This window comes from Coptis chinensis, chromosome 2 (genome assembly GCF_015680905.1).
Source record: "Coptis chinensis isolate HL-2020 chromosome 2, ASM1568090v1, whole genome shotgun sequence".
NCBI classification, from domain to species: domain Eukaryota; kingdom Viridiplantae; phylum Streptophyta; class Magnoliopsida; order Ranunculales; family Ranunculaceae; genus Coptis; species Coptis chinensis.
In genome coordinates, this window is record NC_141457.1 from 68788367 (window position 1) to 68805764 (window position 17398).

General features: G+C 35.8%; 2 long non-coding RNA genes across 4 annotated transcripts; both read left to right on the forward strand.

The window, feature by feature from the left end:
- Window positions 1-8793: 8793 nt before the first annotated feature.
- Window positions 8794-11050, forward strand: LOC147517403 (uncharacterized). Its single transcript, XR_015213865.1, has 3 exons — window positions 8794-9060; window positions 9183-9233; window positions 10888-11050. It is a non-coding gene; the product is annotated as an uncharacterized LOC147517403 (long non-coding RNA).
- Window positions 11051-12712: 1662 nt separating this feature from the next.
- On the forward strand, window positions 12713-15732 carry LOC147517404 (uncharacterized). Of its 3 annotated transcripts, none has more exons than XR_015213868.1 (3): window positions 12713-13315; window positions 13427-13489; window positions 13574-13634. It is a non-coding gene; the product is annotated as an uncharacterized LOC147517404 (long non-coding RNA). The 3 variants fall into 3 exon arrangements; XR_015213866.1 differs by lacking the exons at window positions 12713-13315; window positions 13427-13489; window positions 13574-13634 and adding exons at window positions 13865-14007; window positions 14804-14865; window positions 15563-15732; XR_015213867.1 differs by lacking the exons at window positions 13427-13489; window positions 13574-13634 and adding an exon at window positions 15563-15732.
- The last annotated feature ends 1666 nt before the right edge of the window (window positions 15733-17398 follow it).

Genomic DNA, 17398 nt, shown 5'->3' on the forward strand with positions numbered 1-17398 from the left:
CAACTCACCTATAAATAGTGGATGAATTTAGAGAGAAAGACACCATATCACACAGAGTTATGATCTTTCTTTTCTCTCTATGTTCTTAGTCAAATACTATGTTGTGTTCGCTGAGTCTATAGAATTGAAGTGCTAGCTTTCTATAGAAGGAAATCCGTTCTATCTTGGGAGACAGTTTCCCATCAACCTTCAAGCACCGTGAGGGGGAAAATCTGTCTTAAGGACATAGTGAATCTTCACTAGGCTCGGATTTAATAATTGGTAAATTAAGTTCATTAGTTGAAGTAAAGGTTTGTTCATGATATATTTGTTATATCAATTTGATTTTCTTGTTTACTTAACAATAAGTATATTTTTGGAATAAGTTTCCTACAAACTTAAAACATATTTCTTTTTTTTTTCTTTGAATTAATTTGGTCGAATTAACTTTGGCTATACTTATTGTTTAGTACAAATGCACTAACAATTTTGAAGCGGATTTCGTTCTTTATTGGTAAAGACGTTAGCGGAAAAGATTGTAATGTGGCAGAAAATTTTATCACCATAAATACTGGATTTGACGCATGGAATTAGTACAAATATCAGGTATGTCATATGTGAATTGGATTTCTTTGATAGCGCCAATAATGGTATTTGCATAACCACAGGGCAGTTGCTTCTCGTTGGTTAAAGTGGGGTTTGTTAATTAATTTATGTTACAATTGTAAAAAGTTGCGAACAGGTACATTTTTTTTCTTCCAAACCCGTTATGTTGGTAGTTATATTTGTTGTGAATAAGACGGCTTAAGGTACAAATTTAAAGAGTCTAATGTCCTAACCGCTAGACTTACTTAATAGATGACATGTGTCAGAAAATACAAGTGCACATGCTAAACTAACGATTCAATTTTAATAAAGGTTTTGTACCTATTACTCTATGGCCCCATTACTCTATTAGAGAATTGTTATGTTCTCCATGTGACTTTAAAAGTAAATTGTTTCTACACAGTAAAAGACAGAAGTAGACAATCGTTTCTAATTAAAGTCTCGAGGTTTTGAATTATCGACTTTTACCAGTTAGTAATAACCAGCAAGAGAGTCACAACAATGCTATAAAGTTGTATCCGTTTTCTTGCCATAGTTCCTCACTATGGCAACAGAGAAACAATGCTCAACAACTACGAGTGTCTACTAGCAATGGTGGATACTGGTTCAACTCATACGTTAATCTCTGAGTATGTATCCGAGGCTATTGGATTGAAACTCGCAGAATGTACAGGCTCTATGAGAGGCTTGAACCAAGAAGCTGAACCGGTGAAAGGACTCGCTTTGGAAGTTGACATTAAAATGCACAACTGGCGAGGAAAGGTGGACTTGATGGTAGCTCGCTTAGACCATTTTCAAGTCATTCTTGGAATGGACTTTTTGAAAGAGAACAAGGTGGTAGTAATGCCACACTTAGGGGGAATTATGATCCAAGATTCCGAGAATCCTTGTTTCATTCCATATGTTAGGAATGGCTGGTGCTAAAAGGGTTTTAAAAATATTTTATTATTTGTAAGATGTATGTGTTTTACTATTGCGCCAAAGAGTGCCAATAAAGAAGATTGTTTAAGATATTGTTCTGTAAGCATACTTGTCAGCAAAATTGAGGCCTTAGAAGTGTTTCGACACTATATGAATGATATGTGACATTCTTTAACAAGACGCATCACTTGCTAAACATATATCTAAATGGTTTTCCAATTTATTGACTTTATCATGAGAAATTGGAAAATGTGGGGGATTATGAATCTCCTTGAATTAATTAATTTAAAATTAGAAATTTGTTGAAGCATTACTCAAAAGACAGCAAATGTGGTGTTTTACTCTAGGAGAGATGCATAAATTTCTTGGAAATCCTCAAAGCAAACGTGCATAGCAAGGTCTACTATGAAATCAGAATTCATAGCGTTAGACAATGCTGGAGAAGAAGCTGAGTGGCTTCAAAATTTCTTAAAGAATATTTCAAACTGGGCTAAACCTGTGCCAGTAGTGTGTATACACTGTGACAGCCAATCTGCTATTGGTAGAGCACAAAGTAGCATGTATAACGGGAAGTCTCGACACATATGTCGTAGACATAGCACCGTTAGACAATTGCTCTCGAATGGAGTTATCTCAATCGACTATGTAAGGTCAAAAGATAACATTGTGGATCCGCTTACAAAAGGTTTAACAAGAGAGCGCAAGTAGAACGATTATCAAGGGGAATAGGCTTAAAGCCTTTAGAGATAATCAACCAAGAGTCCTCATAATGGAAAAACCAACCTAGTTGACTGGAGATCCCAAGATCTAGGTTCAAAGGGCCAACTGAATTATGTCTGTGACTCAGTTAGCACTGGATATAAGACAGTGCATATCTGCCGCGAGAACCAGGATAAGTCAAGCTTTTAATGATTTACTATATCTTGGAAAGTTATGTTATCTAAGTAGAGTATTGCATGATACTCTTTATAGAAATCACCTATGTTAGTGCGAAGTGGGGCCGCTTCTATGAGAATTTTAAAGGCAAATGTCTCAAAAGCACTATCTGAAACCAAGAAGTGTTCAAGGCCAAAATGAACACAAACGTGAGAACCAACAGTATTCGAGAAGGTACTGCATGAAGATGATTGTCTAGGTTTATACAAATGGCTGATAGTTCAAGGACATTAATTGAAGTCTACTGATCGTCCAATTAAATCCAATCATCTTTCACTAAGGCAAGTTCAAGGCCTCCCATGCTACTTGACCTGATGCGGTATCTTTTCATTTGTAAAAGAACAGAAATCTGATATTTATGATAGAAGAAGCCAAATTTTCATTCATGTGGGGGATTGTTAGAAAAATGATTTGCTCAAATCCATTTGAGATATGAATGAGTAATTTGTCTCCCAAGTTATCCCATATTGATATGAATTGGGTTTCTCTTGAAACAGTACGTAAAGTGAGAAAAACCTTTTCAAAATGGTGCACTGGTTCGAAACAATGCATTATGCAAAAAAGGTGCGACCTTTCAAAATATGCACTGGTTAGAAACAGTGCATCATGCCGAAAAGATGTGACCTTTCGAAATAGGCACTGGTTCGAAACAATGCTTTATGCCAAAATAGTGTGTCTTTTCGAAACATGTGACTTTTCAAAGAGTTGCTTACTTTTTCCCAAGAGTCACTGTGTTGTTTCAAAGAAGCACGACTCACCTATAAATAGTGGATGAATTTAGAGAGAAAGACACCAGATCACACAGAGTTCTGATATTTCTTTTCTCCCTCTGTTCTTAGTCAAATACTATGTTGTGTTCGCTGAGTCTATAGAATTGAAGTGCTAGCTTTCTATAGAAGGAAATCCGTTCTATCTTGGGAGACAGTTTCCCATCAACCTTCAAGCACCGTGAGGGGGAAAATCTGTCTTAAGGACATAGTGAATCTTCACTAGGCTCGGATTTAATAATTGGTAAATTAAGTTCATTAGTTGAACTAAAGGTTTGTTCATAATATATTTGTTATATCAATTTGATTTTCTTGTTTACTTAACAATAAACATATTTTTGGAATAAGTTTCCTACAATATGATCACCAGGAGAGGGAATAGAAAGCTTTGCAAGATGATCTGCAACTCTATTTACCTTTCTGTACACATGGCAGATAAAGAATTCATTGAGCCTGGGGATGCATCTTTTGATGACGGCTACTAGATTAAGGCAATTCCATGGTGGAACTTCCTTCTCTTTGATTATAAGGACATCTCTCATAGAGTCATATGAGACAATAACTATGTCATAACTTCTTACCAGACATATATTCTTCCAAGCCCTTCTCAATGCCTTTTAATTCTTTGTATACCATTGACCTGATAGTGCCTCCTCCAGTGTAGGCAAAGAGAATCTGGCCATACTCATTTTTGCCCATACCTCCATATCCTACTCCTTCATCACTCATTGATCCATCACAGTTTAATTTTAGGGTACTCAAAAGGGGAGGTAACCATTTACATTGATTACTCAGATGTTGCTTATACTTGAAGTGTAATCCAATTCGGTCAGCAAAAACTCTGAGGTTAATAATATCTTCTAGCTCATCTACTAGGATTTCAACATAATGTTTCATATCTCTAATGATCAATTTACTGATGACATTAGCTGAATTAGAGACATTTTTAAATCTTCTTCTATTACGCTCTTTCCAGATGTGGCCAATAGTAGGGTTGTAATAAGGGGCGGGCTGGGTCAACTGCGTGTCAAATAGTGATGGGTCGGGGCGGGGAGGATCTAGGGGATACAAACCCAGTGGTCACCAATGGGGCGGGGCGGGGCGGGTTAAAGTGTCATGTCTTAGTACTATCACCCGACATTTGAATTGTCACTTCATGGGGCTTTCATGGTCATCGGGTCCGGGTGGAAATTATCATTTTAACCTAATTTCACCCAGAAAAAAATCTTTCTAATTCTGCAAGTAATATATTTCCAATTCACAACATAGAGAAAAAAAATATAATCAATCAATTAAAAATAAACAAAAATAAAAAAACTTGAACTAAAACCCAAAACCATATCTGTAAATTTGAAACTTTTTTTCGTGATTTATCATTTGTAAATTGATTATTTTCCATAGCATAATAAAATGAAGATGGGAGCGAGGATTGATAACCCGTAAAAACTAAACTAGATTACTCTAACCTCATTCTTACGGTATCAATTATTTTTTCCTTACTCTCTCAAATAATAATGAAGCAATATATAGAGTACGGAATCGTTCCACTCTTAACTCTAAAGATTTAACCAAATTCAATTGAACAAACACAAAGAACAATGGTGAAAGTAATGTGCGATGTGAAATTTCTATACTATCATTCCCAACACAAGAACAATAATAACAAGTCATAATTTAATAACTAATTTAAACTCTATTAATCTATTTGAACAATAACAATAATGATTGAAAATGAATTAAAACTAAAACTAAAACTAATTTAGAACTAAAATTATGAATAACTACTTATCAAATTAAAACAAACTAATTAATTGAATGTAAAAACTAGATCTAAACTAAGTTATTTGAACTCATTAATGGAGTCTAACCTAATTTTCTAATCTAGATCTATGTATCTTAAGAGTTAAGTCTTCTCCATACAAATGGAGGAGACCAGATCCACCTTTTCGTGCATAGGCTGAGGAGCCATGTTTTGGGCCGGAAAATCGAGCCCAAAACCCAATTTCTTCAGTCCACAGAGGCCTTTTCAGTTTGATTTGAATTCCACAGACTTTTCGCCCATTTCTGCTCCTCTGATTGGGTCAAAGCTTGAAATATTGGAAAGCTCTTTCCGAGCCGGTCGTTTTGACATAAGGTAGGCCCAATTCCGAGGTCTGAGTCCAAAGATGACGCCTTCGGAATTCTCTCGACTTTTGTCTTATTTGTTTACTGCTGTGTTGACTTTGACTTTTTAGCTTTGACCGGGCTTTAAAAAGGTTTTTTCTCCTTGAATCTTGGCCTTTAATCACAGAACTTCTTAGCAACCAACTCTTGCTCCTTTATCTCGCAAAAGGGGCGCATTTCTGCACATATTCGACTCCAATGCCTGAAATACATAAGAACACGATAGCAGTACTAACTCTTACTTATTAATCACATAATTGGTCAAAAGTGATATTGTTAAAGGGGTTAAAACTACAGTTTTGGGCTCTTATCAAACCACCCCCAAACAGCATTTTGCTTGTCCTCAAGCAAATATGAGAAATTTGAATAAGTGACCAAAAATGGAGTTCTAACTAATCTCATTTCGCCGAGTGCGATTGCATTGACCATATGCAACAAGGCCTTAAACCACTAGGAATTCCCTAGTGGACGAGTTATAGCCTCGTGAGAGTTTCCCAGTGAAGGTACTCACAAACTTCATCTATACTACAACGACTAAGAAATAAAGTTATTGTTTCCTTATTTATGTCTCAATGATCTATACATCTCACTAGTATTTAAACAAGAATGATCATTCTAAAACTTAAACTAATACATGCATAACAATCAAATCATCTTAAGAAAAATAACTATACAACGAACTACGAGATGAAATATAATGGCAGGTCCGTTTCTGAAACTTTTGGGTAGCGTACCTAAGTAGGTTCTCACAAGGAATGTGTCAAAACACATAACACTCTGATTTTTCCACTCAAGTTTGCTAACTCTAGTGTGCAGTAGGCACACATTTCCTCACAATCTTAATGACAATCCAAAGAAGCCGAGGTCGATTAAACACATCTACCACTTACTATCACACCAACTTATTCCTAATTGAGCTAGAGGTCTTTATTAGGTGATACGGGGTGTAGGCGTTGGTTAAAGAAGAAAAGAAATGGATATTCAAAAAGACAAGTATGAGAAAATAGGGTCTTCATATTATGTAACTAGAGAAAACCTTGTTTTTTTGCTTCTACACTTTGTTTTCATCATTAGCCTTTTTATTTTGGCTTTTTGACTCATTTTATTCTATTTTTGGAGTTTTTACTCTATTTTTCTTTTTCTTTTTCTTTTTCTTTTCTTTTCTTTTCTTTTCTTTTCTTTTCTTTTCTTTGGATGGAAACTTCGTTTCTTTTTCTTTTTTGAAGCAACTAACTAATTTTTGTTTACACAGATTTTTCTCTTTTCTTTTCTTCATTCATCCTATTTCTCATACTTATCTAGATAGGCAGGTTGATTTTATTTTTTATTTTGTTTTATTGGGTAAAGGATTTGTGGTTTGTGAAAAGGCTAATAAAAGGCTCAGTGGGCAACTAGCGGATAATAAATTTTATATAGGTGTGAATTTCTGGCTATATCGATCCAAAGAGGGCCTAAATTCTCGCTTAGGATATGGTGTGGTGATCAAGCAAGTGGATGTGTGATTTCTCTACTCGGAATTGACTTCTCCCTTGTGTCATCACTCATATATTTCACTCTTATGAGGTTTTTAGGCTAGATGCTCACAGGATATGTATTAAGTACTCTAACCTAAGTCTCAGAAAAATACTGCCAAGTACAATCAAAGATGCTCATGCAAGATGTTCGTGAAAAGATGCAATGACTATTACCTATGTATTAATCTATGTTTCAAAAATTAAATCCTAATTCAAGTACTACGTGAGATTTCTAGACTAATATTATCATGGAGAAGGGAACAATATTATTATCACTAAATGCCTATTATAAACAATATTTATGATTTTTAATTTTTTTTATATAAAGAAAAGTGCGTAATTTACATTCTAAAAGTGCCTAATTGTTGCAAATGTTTCTATCCCACCCCCCAAACAATCGAACGCTTTGTCCTCAAAGTGTAAAGAGATAAAGAAAGAATTTACCATAGAAATGTGGCAAAAATTAGCAGTACCTGTAACAAAAATATTGTAAAAATGATATGATAACATGAAGCACAATTAAACTGTTTCGTACGAACTAACACAAACTCTACTGGAGTAAACATGACAAACAAAGGGTGGCAAAAAGATTTGAAATGAAATACCAAAATATTCCACCCCCAAACAAAATTAGAAAAGTCTTTTTAAGTTTGAAATTTTTTGTTTGGCCTATACTCTAGAAAAGTGGTATTGTACAAAAACTTGGGTCTTTTAAAGTCAGATTCCTTAGACTTAATGTGATATATATGTATTAACATGCAGTTTACCATATATCAATAATCTAAATAATTATAGATCTTTCCATAAATAGTTAACATGGAAAGCACCATCAACCAAAATTAAGCACCAAGATTTCCTATGGCATGGCTTAGTAGAATGAGAGTGGATTTTGATGGATCTAGAACCTAATCGAGCATAAAGTTTCTTCTTTTTCTTTGAACGAAAAGGTGTCCAAGTGAATGATCGTGAGAAAATGAATGGCTGTGGAAGATATGTAGGGTATGGATAAGTTTTAGATTGAAGGAATGGAAAAAATGAGTGCATGGTTTTAGCATAAAACTTATTTGTGGCATGGGTTGGTATTAGCACACATCTGAAAATGAAGGTATCAGGTAGCTCTTTAGGTAGTTCTTGAGAGGGTGGATCATCACAGACTCTTAGAAACTCGTCGAATTCCTCATCTAGGTTGTTCGCATCCGTATAATTATGGTATTCATCTCCATCTCTAAGGAATTCATCTATCTCGTCTATGGTGAGGTTTACTCCATCTCTTGTAGGGTCGAAAGGCAGGGTGGAAAATTCTTTCGCTAGTTCAGTTATGTTCAAGGAGTCAAAATTGTGATTTTTGTCTTTTTCCATAAGAGGGGTATCTACTAGTGTGGGGACGAGATCGTCTGAAGCACTAATGTGATATACAAAACTCTCAATAGACTTAACTTCACCTTCTACAGGAAAACCTTGTTGTCTCTGCTTTTGTCTAAACATGTTGACTTCCACAGAAAGATTTCCAAAAGAAAGAGTCATTGAGCCATCCCGACAATTAATTTGGGCATTGGTGGTTGCCAAGAAAGGACGCCCTAAGATGATGGGAATGGAATCATGAGCAACTTCTGTGTCAAGAATAACAAAGTCGACTGGATAGTAAAAATCCTGCACTTTAACGAGAATGTTTTCAACTACACCCTTGGGATACGTAATAGAACGATCGGCTAACTGCAAAGTCATTTTGGTTGGTTGAAGTTTTGTTAGACCCAGTTTTTTATATAAATAAAAAGGGAGTAACACTACACCAAAACAGGATATTAGTAACGTTCACTTTTTTTCATTAGTAACATTTTTTAAGCGTAAGAGAGTTTCTCTCACTTTAATACCGTGAGCAATTATGAAAAACCGTACAATGATTTTTCATTAAAATTGAATTAATTTCTAACATTTTGTTTTAATTTTCTTACGAAATTTATGCGCTGCCAAAACCGTGAATATTAAAAAACACACAAAAAAATTAGAAATTTGGAAATAGAGGGAAACTGCTAAAAACTTGCGCTCTCTTTTAGTTTCACCCGTATCACAACTCTTTAAGTATGGAAACAAATTTCTTTATATCTCTCTCAAATTTCTTTCAATCCCTCTCAAATTTCTTTCGTTCTTAAGTTGTTTGCTTGCTGCCGCCGCTTGTAAGTATGCCTTCCCCTTCCTCTTCCTTTCAATTACGTAGGGTTTGGTAATTAACTTCTCTCTCTCTCTCTCTCTCTCTCTCTCTCTCTCTCTCTCTCTCTCTCTCTCTCTCTTTCTTCAGTTGGATTAATTCTTCAGTGAAGTCCAAGTTCGATTTGAGTTGCTGCAAAAGGTACGATTTTTTATTTTCATTTGTGTTTGCTGTAAATTCTGCAGTCTAGATATACCAAAATCTCTTATTATTGTTAGTGCAAAGGTGTTGATGATGGTGAGCAAGATGTTATCAAACGAAAGAAGAGTAAACTACAACTAAGCTTGATTTAGTAAGCCACCAAGTCCAAAATCTAATTAACAACTTTCTTCATTGTCCTCGTCACTTACTACACAGTCCTCTTCATCTTGAGCATAGTTTTCTTCAGCCAGTTTCTGGTAGTAAGCCTGCAAGTGTTTGAATTGTTGTATTCAATTTTCTTCTTATCTGCCTTGGCTACATACACAGCTTTCTCAGCATCTGACATTGACTTCCATTTAACTCCACTCGCCTTTACCATGGACGCAATTAATTTGTTGTGAGGATTGTTTTCAATAAATGTTTTCCTGAACTCTTCCAAGAAAAAATGAAATGAGCACTGGTAGGCGTCTTAGGTTTGTTAGGATCTCTCCCTGTCATTCCAGCAGGCTTTTTGTTGGGTAAAGAGGAGAAGACACTAGCAGGCCTCTTAGGCTTGTTTGATTCATTCTCTGCGTTATCAGCAGACTTTTTGTCATTTGCAAAGAAGGTACTAGCAGGCTCCTTAAATCAAGACTTGGCTATGGAACAGTATGGAAAAGTCAGTTTGCAATAATGTTCGATTTCTGGATACCTCGAAACTTGCCTCTGCTTTTTTTTTTCTTCAAACACAAAATGGCGGAGAAAGACGCACAGTTTTTCATGGAAAATGATTGTGATGATGAAATTGAAGAGAACATAACTCACTTAAGTAGTAGTAATAGTAGTGGTGGTGATGAGGAGTCTGGAGTAGAAGATGAGAATGAAACAACTCCTTTCACTTCACGACAATGGCCACAGAGTTACATGCAAGTGTTTCTTTCATTTTCATTTTTTCATGTTAAATTTTCTTTATTTTTATGTGCATTTGTTAGATGGACTTCTATATAAACTATGATCAAGTATATACTTTAGGAGATTGCTTTCGAGACTTGTTACATGTTTTTTCAAGTGATAGTTTACTCAATTTGTATATACTGATTGTTAGACATATTTTTTACATGAAATTTAAAGCCTTGTTTCATGCTCTTAGCCATATATATGAAATAGTATTTTTCAGAGACACTAAATTTGCAAACGTAATCGAAAAATTGGGATAGTCAATGACTTTTGTTGTAAAATTTTCTTTAAGTGAGTGTCCTGTTTTTTCCTACATATGGTCAGATTTTTATCCTACATAAAATGCTACTGCTATTAGTTGTTTTCGGGTGAAATTGATGAGGAGGTAGTTGTACATTGGAGTTAACGAATTGCGTCTCTAGGTACAGAAAAGTATCAGCTAAGTTATGTTATAATTCAGTTTCTTGCATTGTTTTGGAAGCGTCATTACTATCAAAGCAAGTTTTTACCCTATCTACCTCCAATTTGGTTTAGGGCTTTATTTCGCTTTAAAACCGTGATGGTGAATAGTTTGACTCCTCGTTTAATGTTTCTTGTTGTTGAATAAGTCCTTGTGATAGAGTAGCAAACTTCCCCTGTTTAAGTTTGCAGACTTCTCCTGTATTTAAGTGTTCATGCAATAGTTCTTTGATATTATATCTTTTCTATGACTTGGCAGTGAAACAACTAATTCTTACACAATTCTTTGCATCACCAAATTTTGCGAACCTCCTTCACGCCCCAAGTTTTATATATTCAAGTTTTGAGAAGAAAAGTAGTCGAACTGGATGGAACTTCTCCTTTGTTGCCTGAAAATGGAAGTATATATCAAAAACAAGATTCACGCGACAAGCTTGGGAGGCTACCATCATGGCGGAAGAAAAAGCTTCTTTGCATGAGAAATTTAGTGGGGAAGGGCACATTGGTCATGGGTGCCTTCACTCAGACTGTTTTTAATGGTAAAGGGCTTCAACCTTCGTCCTTAGATAGAAGGAGTTCTTTTATTCCAACCCTCCTCAATTTCATTGTTTGCATATAAGTTGCCTAAAACTAATTCGACTAGTTCATAAAACTGAAAGTAGTGAAAGCTCTTCCATTCCGTAAATTCTATTTACTTTTTATTTTTACACCCCCCCCCCTCCCCCCCCCCCCCCCTTTTTAAAGTCACCATAGAGCTAACCAGGCATCTATTGCAGAGGATAAGTGTCACGGAGAGACTCTTTCACAGTTACAAGAGGATATGGATCGACTTCTAAAGTTTAATGCAGCAATGACTATTTGCTTCTTCGTCATCTACAGCTACCTTAGCTGATACAGGTAATCCCAAGATCTTTCAACATTTAAAAAATTGCAATTCCACCTCCTTTGTGACTCTTGCAAATGGGTCAAAGTCTAGTATAATTGGTTATGGCACAGTATATCCTAGTAAAGAATTTCCCCTCTCCTCTGTATTACTCGTTGATCAATGCCCTTTCAATCTTATGTCAGTTAACAATATAACCAAGTCGCTAAATTGTTCAGTCACATTTTCCCCTACACATTATGTTTTTCAGGATCTAAAGACCAAGCAAACGATTGGTGGGGGGTATGAGCAAAGTGGGCTGTATTATTTCTAGAACCAGAACAATTCCGCACTCGCAGCAATATCTCCACTTCAGTGGCACCGGGGCCTTGGACATCTTCCGTTGAATAAACTTCGTAGTCTAGTTCCTTGTATTTCCAGTTCAGTTCATTTAGAATGTGAAGTCTGTGAGTTGGCCAAACATCGTAGGGCCACTTACAAACCAAGAGTTGAAAGTCGTAGTAGCAGTCCTTTTCATTTGGTACATTCAGTCGTAGTGGCAGTCCTTTTCATTTGGTACATTCAGACACTACTCTGATTCAAAGTCTTTATTCTGACTATCCAGGTACTTCGACTATCTCTTTTACGTGGACTTTGAAGCCTCAATGGTTGATCCTAATTCTCAAAATGCACTTAGGCATTTAGAGGTATGGTTTCTTCCAATTCGTCCTTTGTTCAGGTGAGTGATACAAGTAAAAGCTATTAAAATGCTAGTTCTTTGACAGGAATTTGCTACATTCTTGAGAGTTCTTGGAAGCTACCCTGCAGATAATAGTCAGCCTTAAATAACCTAAAACAAGGTAAGAATTCAAAACCGGAGATTACTAGCTTTTTAGAGTCGAGGTTAGGTTTTAATCATAGTGAAAATTATTGTTTCATCCTTTATAATCATGATGGATGTCGATATTGCCTCAATATATGTACTGTTTCGTTGTCATAAATTACTTGATTGACTTATATATTTGAAAGTGAACGCAAGTGTCATCTCAAGGGGAATGAACTAATTAAAAGACTGGATGGATTGATCTTTATGTAATGTGCAATACCTACATAATGCATTCAGTTCACACTGTTTGCAGGATATATGTTAGTGGCATCAAGTGGTCAATCATCAAGATGCAGACACCTCATTCAGGTCAAACAACACTATCTTTTGGTAAGGCAGAAAATTTGCTTGTTTTGGTGTCCACTAAAGACACTGCTATGCAAAATTTGCAACCCGCTTAGGGCATTTTATTGGAGTAGCCATTCAATTGAGTTATGCATGCTTGTGATTCTATGCGTCCAAGTGCTTGCGAGTTCTTCATATCATCCCTTAGCAAATTAAAATTTTGGTTCTAGTGTTGAGGTTATTTAAATACATGTTGTTTTACATCGTGATGTTGTTGTTGTTTTCTTGGGCTGCTTAGAGCATGACTTGTGGAGATTAGGATCTTATTATCCACTTTTAATATATAAATTAGTAAGGTATGTAAAATTGTTATTTGTGGGGATTTAGATGTAATATGTACGAAAAGTGTGCAGGCATGTAAGCTCTCCTGGTCAATCACACTCTACTATTATGACTTTTTGTGAAAGAGTTGTTTGTGGCCTTGTGACCCTGACTTTTTGTTTGATGGATGTGAAAGAGTTGGATATTGTATAGGACTTAAGCATATAAGGTGCAGTAACACTCTATCTGGAGTTGGAAAATTGATGGTTTGCCAACAATTTGGAGGAATAAATGGAGTATGTTTCTATACGAGCGGAATTTTTGCTACTGCAGGTAAATATATACCTCCTAAACTTTGTTATAAGTAGATCCCTTCATTGTAATACCCATACCCATACCATTCTTTATCTTCAAAGTTGATGTGTGTCTAATACTGATTTATAGGTCGTAATAACTGCAATTGGTGCAAGTTTAGTCGATAGAGCTGGAAAACGATCCGTTCTTGTGGTACGTGGTAGTAATAGCCTCTAGCTCAGAATTTTAAAGTATCACTCTTTGATGAATATAAGGCCTGATGATTTGCACTTGTAGACTTCTAGAACAGGGGGTGGTCCTCGCTATTTGATAGTCTGCTCTTTCCTTCTATTTGAAGGTGCTGGTGCTAAAATTATTTATGTTCTAACTTTTTTGCCTTTGAGATCCCTAATATAATGCATCATAATTATGTGGAACAGAGCCATGAGTTATCACTTGAAGTAGTCCATGCACTTGCCGCGGATCGCACGGGTAATCGAACTATACTATGTCTAGATAAGTTCATTTCCACAAGTCAAAATTCAACTTAATAGTACACTGAAAACCTTTTCTTTGAACTCAGCAGCTCTATATATTGGTTCATTCTCAATAGGAATGGGAGCAGTTCATTGGGTTGTAATGTCTAAGGGAACTCTACTGATGATCGTTCCTCACTTTCAACTATCTCACGCCTCCACTCTAGTTCTCCAGGTCTTCTCTCCACTCTCAAGGTACGTTCCTACACTCCTTTTTTTCTTTTTCTTCTCCAGCCTCTCTCCACTCTCTTCTTCACTTCTTCTCCTCTAGTCCTCTCCTACTTCTTCTTTTTTTCTTTTTCTTCACCAACCTCTCTCTACTCTCTTCTTTTGTTCTTCACTTCACTTCTCCTCTCCTACTTCTTTTTTACTTCTCTTGCCTCTCTCCACTCTCTTCTTCAATTCTGCCTCTCTCCACTCTATTCTCCTCCTGCCTCTCTCCACTCTCTTCTCCAGTTCTGCCTTTCCTCTTTTTATTTATTTATTATTTTTTTAAAAGTTTTAACAGAAGGGTGGAAGAATGTGAGTAGTATGATTTCAACACAAGTTGTAAATTTGTGTGATTGTGTCTAAATGTTTTCTGCTGAAGCTGGACCCTCTTCTTGGTTCATTTGTTAGCAAATTTATTTGTGTAATAATGTCGTAAGGGCAGAGATGCTAACCGGTCCAATTATTACAATTTTGTCGTAAGAGGGAGTGTTATGTGCATGAGTGCATTTTAAGAGTTGAAGTACTTTCAAAGCCAGTTAATGCATTTTCACTCAATGAAGATGGAGGAAATAAACAAGATTATAAGGGAACTGTGGCAGCAGACATACAGGGGACAAGATATAGATTATATAAGCATTCATTTTGATTTTGAGAGTGCTGGGACTTGATCCCATAGCTACAGAGTACGCATTGAAAATCTCTTTAGACTTAAAACCTCTTTTAGACTTAATCTGGTTTCCTTGTAATGAACTTTGGTGTTGTTTCTCCCTCTACTTTGTAGTGCTCATGTAGACCGGTGATGCAAAGCTGGAAATGTGCGGAAGGTGCAGTGCTGGTCAAAAGGTGAGAAAGTGCAACTTTCTAGTATTTTATATGAAAAAGAATGGAAGAAGTCTTCTCTTGATTAGTTTTTTGGTTTTTCCTTAGATTATATGTAAGGGGACAAAGCTCACTAGAATTGCTATTTTTTATTAGAAACTTTTGACTTAGTTTTTGATGTCACAAGTAGGGGAAAACAATTCTTAATAATTAATAGAAAATAAATAAATAAAGCAGCTGATTCAGTAGCATTGGCCGCATTAAGGGTTTGATGTAAATGTGTTAATAACAAAGTGCGTGGCTTAGTGGTATGTCAACATGCATATTGGTCTATACATAAACAATTATGCATAAGTTTTAGGGACTTGAGAGCGGAACAAGGGATGGGTTTGCAGTAGCTAGAAATATGGTCTGCAGTGACCTGTCAGAGCTTAGAACTGGCCTAGGGTAGCCTGCAGCGGCCCAACAGGTGGCCTATAGCAACCTAGGACTTGAAATTGTATGAAGTGTGAAGCTGGGGTATTTTGTACCATTCTAGAATTATTGTTTGGAAAATGTAGTCATATAGGTTTTGTCTTGCAAAAAATCATTTGGCTGGAAAGTTTTTGAGGTAGTTGGGTAATATTTGGAATTAGACTTGAAATTAGCATTCACTGAATTCAGGTATGGATGTTTCTTTCATTTTGCCTGTCTTACATATTTTAATTTATCTTATTCTCAGGACTCAAGATTTATGGAGTGTCGAGGCCTAGATAGTCGAAGAAAAAGAGGATGAGTTCCCTGACAAATCTAAAATGTTTATTTCCTTGTGCATCAAATTTATGAATTGCATTGTATGACTTTTTGGTTGTGATTTGTAGTAATATAAAGGAGTACGTACTTGATTGGATGTATTTGTGAGGTTTTTTGTTTATTGGTAATTTTTGTGGAATTTTCAAAAAAAATGGGGGCATTTTATGCAGGTGATTGGTAAAGGTGGTAAACGTGTGGCACGAGAAAATTAATTTTTTTTCAATATGAAATTGTTTTGTAACGGCAAAAAAGCGTTACTAAACTTTTCATTAAGTAACACTTATAAAGTAGGAAAAACGTTAGAAATGGGTGAAAAAACCGTTAGTAAATGATTCAATTAGCAACACATATTACACGAAAAAGTGTTACTAATTTCTCATAATCGTTACTAATATCTTCATTAAGCTACGTGTACAAACCGTTAGAAATTGAAGGAAACCGTTACTATTTTTGAAAATATTTCATGCGATTGAGTTTAGAAAACCGTTAGTAATTAATTTTAGTAACGCTAAATAACCGTTACTAAAAAGAATTTGTAACGGTTAAAAACCGTAAGTAAATAACTTAACATATTAATAACGCCCAAACAGTTACGGAAATAAACCGTTACAAATATTTTTAGTAACGATTCTGCACCGTTAAGAATATCTTGTTTTGGTATAGTGTAAGTTAACACTCGCTCCTAGGTCTAATAAAGCAGTTGTTATGAAGGTATCACCTAAGGTGCATTGTACAGTAGGACGACCAGGGTCCTTGTACTTAACAATTCCGTTATGTTTAGATAAAGAGGGATATTGTTCAGTTAAGAAGGCTTCATTGGGTATGTTGGTTTTCCTCTTATTGGTGCACAATTCTTTTAGAAACTTAGCGTGTCTAGGTAAACTTTTTATAACATCTAGAAAAGGTAGGTTTATAGTCAGATTTTTAAATACTTCCCTAATCTCATCAAAATTTTCGTCCTTTTTAGACATAACTAGTCTATGGGGATATGGTGGTTTATCTCTATATTTAGCAATATTATTAGTCTTTGCTTTATCTCTATCCGTTTTCCATCTAGGTGTCCATATTGGAACCTCTACAGGTATAGGGTCTTCAATTTCTATTATTGGGTCTTGTAAGGTTTTCCCTTTCGGTTGTGGTTTAACTGGTATTTCTACAGTTATAGGGTCTTCAGTTTCTATTATAGTATTTGGTATGGTATCATTTTTAGTTTACGGGTGATCTTTAGGCATAGTCACTTGGTTATCAACTACTCGCCTTGAACGAAGGGGGTAGGACTGTAGGTCCCCTTGGTTTATATTACCATTATAGTGAATACTGTTTATTTCAAAGACGGTGTTTGTTGACTTAGGATTAGGCACTGCTTGACCTGGAAACACGCCGGTTTGGTTATTATTTTGGTTAGAAGACATGTCAATAACCTTTTGGTACAAAGACTGCATCATTTGCATCGTTTGTTTCATCATATTGGAGTTTTGATCATGCTGATCTTTCATCAAGTTGGAGTTTTGTTGCATAATTTGATTTTGTTTCTCCAACAAGGTCACTACTACTTTGTCTGTAGATGGTTGGACTGGAATTAAAGCTTGTTGAGCGTTAATGTCTTGATGTTAATAGTTATGGGTCATGGGCACTAAACCTTTATTCTGGTCACCTAAGTTTCCTTGTCCTTGATGTTGAGTTAATTGGTTAAAGTGTGATGGTTGTGGTGGTGGGTGTGCATAGACAAGAGGACAATAGAAGTCGGAATGCTCAAGACTAAAAC